At 37.9% G+C, this 11,684-nt stretch overlaps 1 pseudogene; it reads right to left on the minus strand.

Moving 5' to 3' along the window:
* Positions 1 to 3,035: 3,035 nt before the first annotated feature.
* LOC118820711 lies at positions 3,036 to 11,478 on the minus strand (annotated as a pseudogene).
* Between the last annotated feature and the right edge of the window lie 206 nt (positions 11,479 to 11,684).

Genomic DNA, 11,684 nt, shown 5'->3' on the forward strand with positions numbered 1-11,684 from the left:
GCCACCATGGTTATTTTATGGCCTTGAAGTTAAAGTGCTAAGTCATCTTCTCGTTTTCACAGTCGTGCTATTACTTATTAAATTATTCCTGCTGTTTTCATGTCGTACCTTCTTAAATGTGCTCATTGCACCTCAACATTTATGCAGCCTAGATTATTTGCTGTTATTTATCCTGGTTAGTTGGTTTGCATTGGCAAGATACAATTCGCCGCTGAGGAAGTGAAATCAAACATTCATTCATACAGAAGTTATGTTCCATATAAATGGGGTTTTACTAAATTTAACAGCCTTACGTAACTTTGTTAACTTACTTCAGTTCAAACTGGTAGCCATCATCATCTGATTTGATCAGTCAATTTAGTTAACATTAGACACACTGTAAAATGGTATTGTAAATAGCAGCCTAGCTGACAGAATTGGCCCAGCCATGTCTTAGTGCGGCACTGTCACGTATTCGGCCAGCCAGCCTCCAAACTACAATTCCCAGAATCCTCCACTTCATCACATGACACCAGGAAGAGCAGCAGCAACCAATCGCCGCTCTAGCTCTCCGGAATACTGATCACTCTCACCTGTGTGCTTGTCATGTGATCTGTTTAGTTTAGTATATTAGCCCGGGCTTAGCATAGGACCTTTGCGAGGTATTGTTTTCTTGAAAACTACTGAGCGTTCATTCTGGTTTTTTGATCTCCCCTGTTATGACCTTGTGTTTCTGGATTGGTTTCTTGGATTTTCGGATTTGCCCTTTTGTACTGTTGCCTGGTTGGATTGATATCTGGTTTTGGACTTTTGCCTGTACTCTGGACTTTGATCTGCCTAGCCCTGTTGTGTTTGATCGCTTTCAGTGTATTTTGCTGTGCCTGTGTACCAACGACAATAACTCTAGTAAAGCTTCATCACTTTTTTACATCTGCGAGCGTCTGCTCTCTGGTCGCACGTTACAGGCACTGCTACCCACATACAGTGCTCCATGAGGAAGGACGGTCAGGTTACCACTGTGATGTTTTAAAATGCAATGACAATTACTCCTGAATTTTTAAACAGAATTTTATTAACATCCACCTCTGTGAAACAGTTCACGTATTATTCATTATAACATTTGGAGTACATATGAAATCAACACACTGGTGAACATAGATACACCAAATATGTTGGCAGTCAATCAAACATTGACATTTCAGCTGTTAATCTATTTAAACAATCTGATTTACATTTCGAACAACCAAACAAAGAATTGGATGTTTAGATGACCTGATTGTGCATTGAAACTAAGTTAAAAATACAACCCCATTTTCCAAAAAAGTTGGGACGCTGTGCAAAAAAAACAAAATTCAATGATGTGCAAATCATTTAAACCCTATATTTCATTAAAAATAGTAGAAACTGAGAAATTTTATTGTTTTTTGAAAAATATATGCCCATTTTGAATTTGATGCCAACAACATGTTCCAAAAAAGTTGGGACGGGGGCCTGTTTACCACTGTGTTTCATCACCTCTTCCTTTAACAACACTCTGTAAGCGTTTGGGAGCTGAGGAGACACTGCTGTAGTTTAAAAAGTGAAATATTTTCCCAGAGATCACATCACTCCTGTTTTGAAAGAGCTGCACTGGCTTCCTGTATCATTCAGGATAGATCTCAAGGTTCTGCTACTAGTCTTTAAAGCTCAAAATAACCTAGCACCTGCTTACATCACAGAGTGTCTGTCTGTTCTGCAGATAGTGGCCTTCTACAAATACCCTCTGTAAAATCCAGAAAACATGGAGAGGCCTCTTTAGTTATTCTGCTTCTAAACTGTGGAACTCAATTCCACCTTTTATTAGACAGTCAAGCTCAGTGCTCACTTTTAAGAAGCATCTTAAAAACGTATCTCTTTAAATTAGCATTTAATTAAAACTGAATGTCTCATGGTTTTTATCTTGTAATTTAATCTTTTTCATTTTTTCTGATTCTAATTAAATACTAATGATCTCTTGTATAACTATGTTTTATCACCTGTCTGTAAAGCACCTTTGACCTGCCACCGGCATTAAATGTGCTATATAAATAACATTATTATTAATTATTGTTTTTGCTTAACATAGGATTTCCGCTGTACAACAGTTCAGGGTCTCCTTTGTCGTATTTTTTATTTTATAATGTGCCAAATGTTTTCAGTGGTGACAGGTCTGGACTGCAGGCAGGTCAGTTTAGCACATGGACTCTTAATATGGAGCCATGGTGTAATACATGCAGAATGTGGTTTGACATTGTCTTACTGAAATAATCAAGGCCTTCCCTGAAAAAGATGTCATGTAAATAGATGGCAGTAAATATTACAAAAACATGTATATATTGTTTAGCATTAATGGTGCCTTCTTAGATGTGCACGTCACCCATGCCATGTGCACTAATGCACCCCAAGCTCAGAGCACTAATGCAATGAGCTCGGGGCCAGAGAAGATGGCGGCATTTCTGGATCTTGTTTATATCTGGTTTCTTCTTTCTGTTTTAGAGTTTTAACTTGCATTTGTGGATGAAGTGATGAACTGTTTTCACAGACAGTGGTTTTCAGAAGTGTTTCTGAGCCCATGCAGTGATTTCCACTAAAGAATCAGAACTTTACAAAACTTTAATGCAGTGCCGCCTGAGGGCCTGAAGATCACAGCAAGCAAATACTGGTTTTTGGCCTCGTCCCTTACATACAGAGATTTCTCCAGATTCTCTGAATCTGTTAATGATATTATGTACCGTAGATGATGAAAAGCAATAGTTCTTTGCTATTTTACATTGAGAAATGTTATTCTTGAATTTGTTGCACTATATGATCGTGCAGTCTTTCACAGAGTGGTGAACCCTCCTCATCTTTACTTCTGAAAGACTCCGCCTCTCTGAGATGCTCTTTATACCCAATCATGTTACTGAAGTTTTTTTCAGCATTACACAACTTTACCAGCCTTTTGTTGCCCCCATCCATTTTTTGGAATGTGTTGTTGGCATCAAATTCAAAATCAAAAGTTTTTCAGTTTCATTATTTGATTTGTTGTCTTTGAAGCATTTTCAATGAAATATGGGGTTTAAATGATTTGCACATCATTGCATTTTGTTTTCATTTACATTTTCCACAGTGTTTTTTGGAAATGGGTTGTAAAATTACACTTCTGTGAAAGCATTTTTATCTCCAAACAAAATTAAATGTCATTAGCTTTAACAAAGAGAATAAAACTAAGTAAATCATTATTTCCTTTTGCAAAACATACCAAGCAAATTAAAGAAAACATTGTTATATTTTTAGCAAAGCAGAGTTTAGTACATTGATGTACACTTACTGCATTGTTTTGAATAATGTGTTAAATACATTTTTTGCCAAATGTGCAACAAAAATATGAAAAGCATGCTAAATATGATTTCTTCATTATTATCTCATGAGATTTTGCTCTTGTTCTCTGCTTTGTCCTCATCAGTTCACTGTCCTCACTCTAACCCCGCCTCTCTCAGCACTGTTCTTGCTGCATCTGCGAGCTCCTTCAGTCCATTCTGTAGGAGTTTGTATGTAAAAGGGTAAGACATCAGTGCTGCTGCAGCACTTCCTACACCAGGCACCAAACTACACAGATACTTAACAGCTGATTCTTCAGCTAATGCAGACAGCTGCAGTCTCACTGCTGATCCTTCTGCCAGGGCCAGTACAAGAGGAGACTTTATCAAAGATTTCAGGTGTGGTTTATTCATTCGCTCTGAGAGCTTTTCTAGTGATTTATCATCAAGGCCAAAGGAGAAGCATCACATGCAAATGACAGACCAGGAACTGGAGCTGCAGCAATCCCACCAGAGAGAAGAGCTGCAGCCCAGGCTGCTTCCTCAAACATTCTCACTTTTTGTTCTAGTACAGCCAGAGAGCTGACTGGCAGAGACTGCAGCAGAGCCTGGCGTTTATGTTCTGGAAGATCTGACATCAAAGTGACAACAAGCTTCTCAAAATCAAATGCAGAAACATCCAAGGAGGAGATGAGGAACACTTTAGCATTTTCAATTTCCTTTAAGTTCTCCTCACAGTTTCTTCTGATTTTTGAGAGAGTTTCTTCTTTGTTGAAGCTTTTTTTACGTTCTTGTGCTCGAATGTCGTTGTCTATCTTTGATCTAATGAAGTAAAACAGCTTTTCCCTTTTTTGTATCTCTTTAGCCAGTATGATGTCATTCTCTTTGAACCTCTCTGATGAGATAATAATGAAGAAATCATACTTGTCAAACTGCACTTGTTTAAGATAGGTCTTTGCCTTAAAATTTGGGGTTCCAACACCTGGCAGGTTGGTTCTTTAGTGCCTTCAGTAACATCTGTTTTAGCTGCTCCTTCATCATCATCATCCAGACCTCTGATTGCGTTGATAAAAGTGGACTTTCCTGTCCCTGATTCTCCAGTTACAGCTACGCTAAGTGAGATATTAAACAATTCTTCAACTTGCTGTTGAGCCTTCACAGTTGCTCCTTCTATAGTGGATTCTCCAGATGCCTGTATCGCTTCAGTTGTGTCAGATGTTTCACTGGCCATTGTCACAGTCGGGAAAAGTAGTTTGAGTCAGAATCAGTGTAGCTGAGCTCTGTTCTGTGTTTTAACTGCTTTAAATACAGGTTTCTCTCACTGTGACCTGTAAGAAGAGAAATCAAGATGAGCAATCAAAATGTCCAATCATTGTATAACCAGTCATGACATCAATTTCTATTTGTAATATAATGTGACTAAAGTAAAGCAATAGAACAGTGGTTCTCAATTTGGTCCTCAGAGCCCTCCAGACGCTCCACATTTTTGCTCCAACCCAACTCACAATAATTAGGATGAAGGAAAAATACCGGCAGTCTGGGGGTCCTAAGGATCACTGCCATAGAACCACTTAAAGAACCATCACATAGAGGTTCTTTACCAGTTTAAGGGTCCTTTCTAGAATCTTTTTCTAATGCAGAGGTTCTTATGCTTTTAGTTTGTTAGTTATGTTTTTGGAGGCCCTCCTTTCCCCAGGTGAACCTCATTTGTTTTAGTATTTTAACTCTATAACATATAGGCTACACTTATTTAAGCATATCATAGTCCTTTATTAGCAGTTCATCTGTCACCCTAGACCACAGTAACTACTACTACTACTACTTGTGGCAGATCTGAAGTAAGCAGTAATGAATTTCCACATTTAAGAGGTAGGCTTGGCCATAGCAACAGCAGAATGATAATGCAAAACCTCAAGGTTGTATTAAGATAGTAATAACAGTAAGTAAAAGTAATAGTGAGCAGAAATGAAGAAACGAAAACAATTCACTCTGTTTAAGTCTCTCAAAAGGGCACACAGTCTATATTCAAGGGGGTTTAGCCAAGATCTGTTACAGATAAAAGGAATATACAGAAGACTAATATTCAGCAGAACCCACCCAGGACAAAAGACACATCAGACTTGAGCTCAACTGCCTAGACAAGACACAGATTTATACTACACAAACAGGGGAAACAACACAAACACACAAAGTTCCCCTGGAATAAACAAAACAAACATTGGCAAATGACACAGTCATATAAAAAAGATTAAACAAATAAGTTAAATACATAATATATATATATATATATATATATATATATATATATATATATCATTTTGAACTGTTTGCCAATTCTGTCACAAAATGGTGAGCCACACCCATCTTTGCTTGCAAAGACTGAGCCTTCAGTAGATGCTCCTTTTATATCCAATAATGACAAACTTACCTGTTACCAAAAAGGTGTAACTGGAATATTCTGTAAACTTTTCACTCTTATTTTGATCTCATTTTTTTTAATATGTTGCAGGCATGAAACAAAATACGATCAAGTAGGTCAGCCAAAACATTAAATGTCGTTGCTTTGTACTTTTGTCAGTTAAATAAAGGTTTAAGAGAATTAACAAATCAAAGATTCTTGTTTTTACTGCATTTTACAAAATTTCCCAACTTTTCCAGAAATGAGGTTTGTAGTAGCTGTCGCCAGTCGGGCCCAAGAATGGGCGGCACTCTCCGATAAAACTAACCTTTCGGGTAATGACAGGAACTACCAGACATGCCTACTGCTCTCCTACTGGCTACGGTGAGACTTGGCCAAAGTGTGTTGTGCAAAAACTGAAAACATTTGAACTTTGACCCTGTGTGAATGACTCTGTGCACCTGCTGAAGCGGACTCTGTTTTCTGACTGTGAAAGAAAATCCGCATCTGTGGATGTGTTTGAAAGCACAGCAGGAAATTTCTATGTTCAGTGAGAAAGCAACTTAATATTGATTGTAGGGGTGCAGGAAAAAATCGATAGATGCATTACAGTGCGGACATGAACGATTCTGAATCGTTTCACAAATGACAAAAATCGATTTTCTAAATATTTAATTTATACCGTAATGTTGACGGAATGCAGAAGGCGGAACTTGGAAGTGGGAAGTGCAGCGCCCGGACAGTCTGTGGCGGCACATAACAAAAACACTACTGGATGAGCGAGAAATCCGACCGGCTCCCTCTGCATTAAAGCCAGGTTAGGTCAGGAGTCACAACACAAATGTTAAGAAGAGCCATTTTGTGCTTTCAACAAAGTCAAAGCACCTTGGGAGCCACAGCATTTAATGTCCAGTATGTGTCAGTATATGATAATGTCCTAGTATAGACTAAACAATATGAACGAAAACTCAGATTTACTTTGCTCTGCTTTAAGCTTCAGCTGGTTTCTTCCCGTTTCTGACAGAAAACTTTTCCTCAAAAGTGGAGCAGCTTATTGTGAAATCTCTCTCAGCGTTTGACTGTTTTACGAGGCTGAAGTCTTATTCTCCAGCTTCTTGTTGGAATTTTTCCGTTCCACCTTAAATTCTGCCTGAGCCGCCGAATGTAATTGCGGCACCATTTAAGGTGGAACGGGGAAATTCGAAAGAGAAGCGACTTCATCTTCGCAACTTTTTAGTGTTTGACAGTCTCTCATTGCAGATTTAACGTATCAGGAAACCAACTGCGCTGCTTATAAATGCGGGCAAGTCCATTCATCTCCAAATGTTTGTCTTAGCTGAATCAACCAGGGCTTTCGTGCTATGTTTCACACGTCCTGTCTCACAGGTACTTTACTGACACAGTGACCTCACACTCTCTACAACATGACCAAATCTGTAGTTATGAAATCACTGAATTAAACGAGTAGGATGGCTGTAACGTGATGCGTGGACGTCCACTGCCGCTGGATCTTATTTCACTGTAACTGCGCATTTTATCACAGATGAGATTCAGCAGCGTCTCATGTCCTCCAAACAAGTGCAGTGAATGAGAGCCTTCTAGTTCACTTACCGCATCACTTCCATTTGTTTTATTAATAAAAGATATTGGAAGTAAATTCATTATGGATCATTACAAATACTTTGGTTTAAAAGTACCAAGTCCTCACACAGTGAGAAAATAGAAATCCTTTATAGAAAGAAAGATGCATCGAGATGCATCGATAATCGTTTTATAATCGCATCGCAGCCTCTGAATCGTAATCGAATCGAATCGTGAGGTGCCTAAAGATTCCCACCCCTAGTTAATTGTATGCCTAGCATAAGCCTTTAACATGGTAAAATCACACAGGTTCTCGCTTCTTATTGGTCAAATAAGTCAGCGTTGCTGTGACAAAATCATGGACAAGCTTTATACTGAGTAATACGTTGTATATGATCTTTAGTTTGTTTTCAGCCGCTAAAGTGCTGAAAGATTGTGCCTATTTGTGTACAGTAAGCCTTGAGGTCTCACATACAATAATGCATCCTAAAATTCAAATTGGACTGGGGCCATTTTTTCACAATTAATGAATCAATTGGACCATGAAAAAAACAACAAACGAGCCACCTGAGTTGTTTTTTTAATAGGGGTTCATATGACAAGTCCACATATGCACAGAAAACCATGACTCAGCGAGTCCATTTGAGATGCTGAAATGGCCCAAATGTGAAAACACACTGAAATGCTACAAGAAAATAAATTTGTAATTAAACTGAGTGACAGATTAATTTTACATGATTTACATAGAAGGGACGCTGTGCAAAATGTAAATAAAAACAGAATGCAAGAATTTTGAATTTTCCAATCCAAATAATCTTATGTCATCGTAATACTGTAGACTTTCCTGTCCCTGATTCTCCAGTTACAGCTATGTGAAGAGAGACGTTAAACAATTCTTCAATTTGCTGTTGAGCCTTCACAGTTGCTCTTTCTATAGTGGATTCTCCAGATGCCTGTAGTGCTTCAGTTGTGTCAGATGTTTCACTGGCCATTGTCATAGTCTGAAAAATGATTTTGAGTCAAACTCAATGTAGCTGAGCTCTATTCGATGTTTTAACTGCTTTAACTGCAGATTCCTCTCAGTATGCACTCATAACTGTGATCTGTAAGAAGGAAAATCTGTGAAAAATAAAAAATTGCACTTTGAGCAAAGCCATACCATAATTACTTTTGGTTCTCTAAAGAACTATGTTGGGGGAAAAAAAAAGATTTGTGGGGGTGAAGAAGAACTGAAAGCTTCGGTGCAAGTTTTATCAGGGAGACTCCAATGCTGTGTAATCTTATTTTATCTCATTTTTTACCTTTAGTATTTTATTTATATATATATATATATATATATATATATATATATATATATATATATATATATATATTAGTAACAAGTAACAACTTAAGTTAGTAGTAACTCTAAACCTTGTCAAGGTTAATTACTTGTTATTACTAGTTAATTCTCTTCCTCTACCTCTTTTCTTGAGTGCCTTGCTCTCACTTTGCTGCTGTAACACTGTGATTTTACCCATTGTGGGACTAATAAAGGATTATCTTATTTGATCTTAACTCATTTTATCTTACTCATTACTCTGACCAATCACCGGCCCCCACTTTAAAGTGACTCAACTTACGTACCTATTCTGTTGCTCTCAAATGCTGATGTTTTGATGTTGCCCTCCTTCGTCCCCGCCGCTACCAGTTTGGTCCCTGCCCAGTTGTCCAGGGAGTAGGCTCCGCCACTGCTGTCCCTGTATGGCAGGATCAGCGAGGGTCCACAGTCCAAGACGTAAACCGACAATGGTGCCTACACCAAAGAATTTAAATTTTTAAGCATTCTGCCTCAATTTGTTAAATCATATCAAGGATTAAAGTAGTCTTCAAGTTCACCTTTCTGGTAGGAAGAAGTTTGTGAAATTTTAGTAATGTGGTGGTTCTTAAACTCTCAAAAAAGTTTCTTCACGTTCACATTATTTTTAACACCAGATAGCAAACAATAAAACAATGTTAAAATGAACAGAGAATAAGGTTTTAACATTACAGTATAAAATATTAAAATACAGAAAAGGGGAAAAGCAGGAGAGGCTGTGACTGTGATTAAATAGTTTGAGTCTGTGCAGCAGCTGTGGCAGCATCAGGAGGGTCAGTTCATACAGGTGTGGTTTACACAGCATTGTACAGCAGGAAGCTCCATGGGGGTCAAACCGGCCCAGACTGGGCAAGCTGAGGGCACCCGATCAGGGAAGATGAAGCAACAGCATCAGACTGGAAGGCAGTGCCTATCCTGTTGTCAAAGCAACACTCATTCACGCAGGATGGTGTTTTCACATCTCACAGTGAAAGCAGCGTTTTACAGTAGAAATAAATGGAGCTCATTATGCTGGTAGTGAACTATGCTGCTGACACAGCTGCCTAAAAACCAGAGAAACGGACCTTAAACAGAAGTGAGGACCCTGTTGGGGTTCATCCTAAAGTTAGGACAGGATTTAGGAGGTTTAGTCTAGTTAAGATGTTTGTGTGATGCTGTTTTCTTATCTGGAGTTCATGATGAGATGATGAAGTCAGGAACTGTTATTCTGGAATAGATACTGTCCTAAATTCAGTCCATCATGGAGACTAACCAGGTCAGATTTCAGAGTTAAGGTGTTTCTGTAATACGGCCCATGGACTGTACACATAGATCTTCACATTCTTAATGAGGGATGAGATTTAGGGATGCTCATGTGCCAGTTTTAGTAGTTCAAACAACAGTACATAAAAAAAATGTACAATTTACAAAATCATAACGGCAAAATGGACACATCTAGGTGAAGCTATATATAAAAATTTTGCACAAATATATGAAAACTTGGTACAGTATAAGTTATCATTGTGTAGGTTTATTATATCACAAGTCTAAAACACAAAGAAAAAACACTAAATGAAACAAAATCCGTGTTCACCACAATCTGCTACACACAAAACAGAGTTCAGGCAAAAAAATCAAATTTCATTTTCTCAGTAATGAAATAATTGACCGAGGCCCTCCTAGATAAATTAATTGTGCTTACTTCCTTTATTTATTTATTTATTTATTTATTGTGGCCAAACAAACCTCAGTAATGTACCGTTCAGGACTTGAGCAGTAATGTTGATGGACTACACATTTGACACGCCAAGTCATCTCACAAAAGAGGTGACTATTTGTGGACGAGCAAGTCATCATCCAAAAAAGAGAGCTAGAGCATCTTTAGTTGTTTGTGGAATCTGCCCTTTGTCTACTTCAATATATACTGGCTGCTAGATTAATATCTTGTTTTACAGTTTTATGTCCCCACAGCACTGGCTAGGAACTGCATACTTGTCTGTAAAATGACAAAACTGAGTTGAATTCAGTTGCCTTTTGAATTAATTGTTTACACCTTTACATTTGAATTTAGTATAGTTTCTAATCTGTACATTGCAGAAACCTGGAAAAAGTGTGACTTGAAATGTGATGTTCCAGTTTTAATAGATCTGATGAGGGAATTTACTACTATTTAATAGTAAATTGCATGTTACAGTAACATTTACAGAATAAAAAAAAGGACATGAAATACATTTGTCATTGCAATAAACACTATCAAGTAAGAATAAATAATAAAAATAATGGTAAAATCAAATCATTGTCATGCAGTTCTTTTCTTTCAAGACGTATAAGATATGGATTTACCTTGGACACAAGATGCTATACTTGTGCTTCGGTTGTCAGTTGGGTATTGAAACCTGTTTTTCATGTGGGAGCATAATATAGTCCTTATGTGGGCGTGGCTACAATGCAAGTTTGAACGTTTGAAGCTGTGGTCTACAGAACACTAAGTGATACATTTTTTGTTGAGCATTAACTTTTGTAGTTCATATGCAGGCTGGGTCTGACAGTGTTTTTTTTTTCAGTTAAACTTCGTGATGAATGCATTTTTTGTGTTTTGATTTTTCCTGTAAACTTCATAATTTGTCTCAGTTTATGACCTAATCTGACAATAATCTAAAATGTCTCAGGAACTAAAAACTAAAAACATTCTCAATGTATGCAAAAGCAACAGAATCACTTCCTTGGCAGTGTCAAAACAAGTCTTCCCTGCAAACGTTAATGCTCAGAACACAGTAGGACCCATTTCTGGTGCAAATCAAACAGATTCTGCCAGTTTGTTCTGTACAAAAAGTACAAAGTCAGTGTTACTGCAGTGCTGAGAATGATCCACCACCCAAATAGTACCTGCTCTGTGAGGGTCCATGGGGGTCCTGACCACTGAAGAACAGGGTAAAAGGGGGCTAACAAAGTATCAGAGAAACAGATGGACTACAGTCTGTAACTGTAGAACTACAAAGTGCACCTATATAGTAAGTGGAGCTGATAAAATGGACAATGAGCGTAGAAACAAGGAGGTGGTCAGAATGTTATG

Source organism: Colossoma macropomum, unplaced genomic scaffold (assembly GCF_904425465.1).
Source record: "Colossoma macropomum unplaced genomic scaffold, Colossoma_macropomum, whole genome shotgun sequence".
Lineage (NCBI taxonomy): Eukaryota > Metazoa > Chordata > Actinopteri > Characiformes > Serrasalmidae > Colossoma > Colossoma macropomum.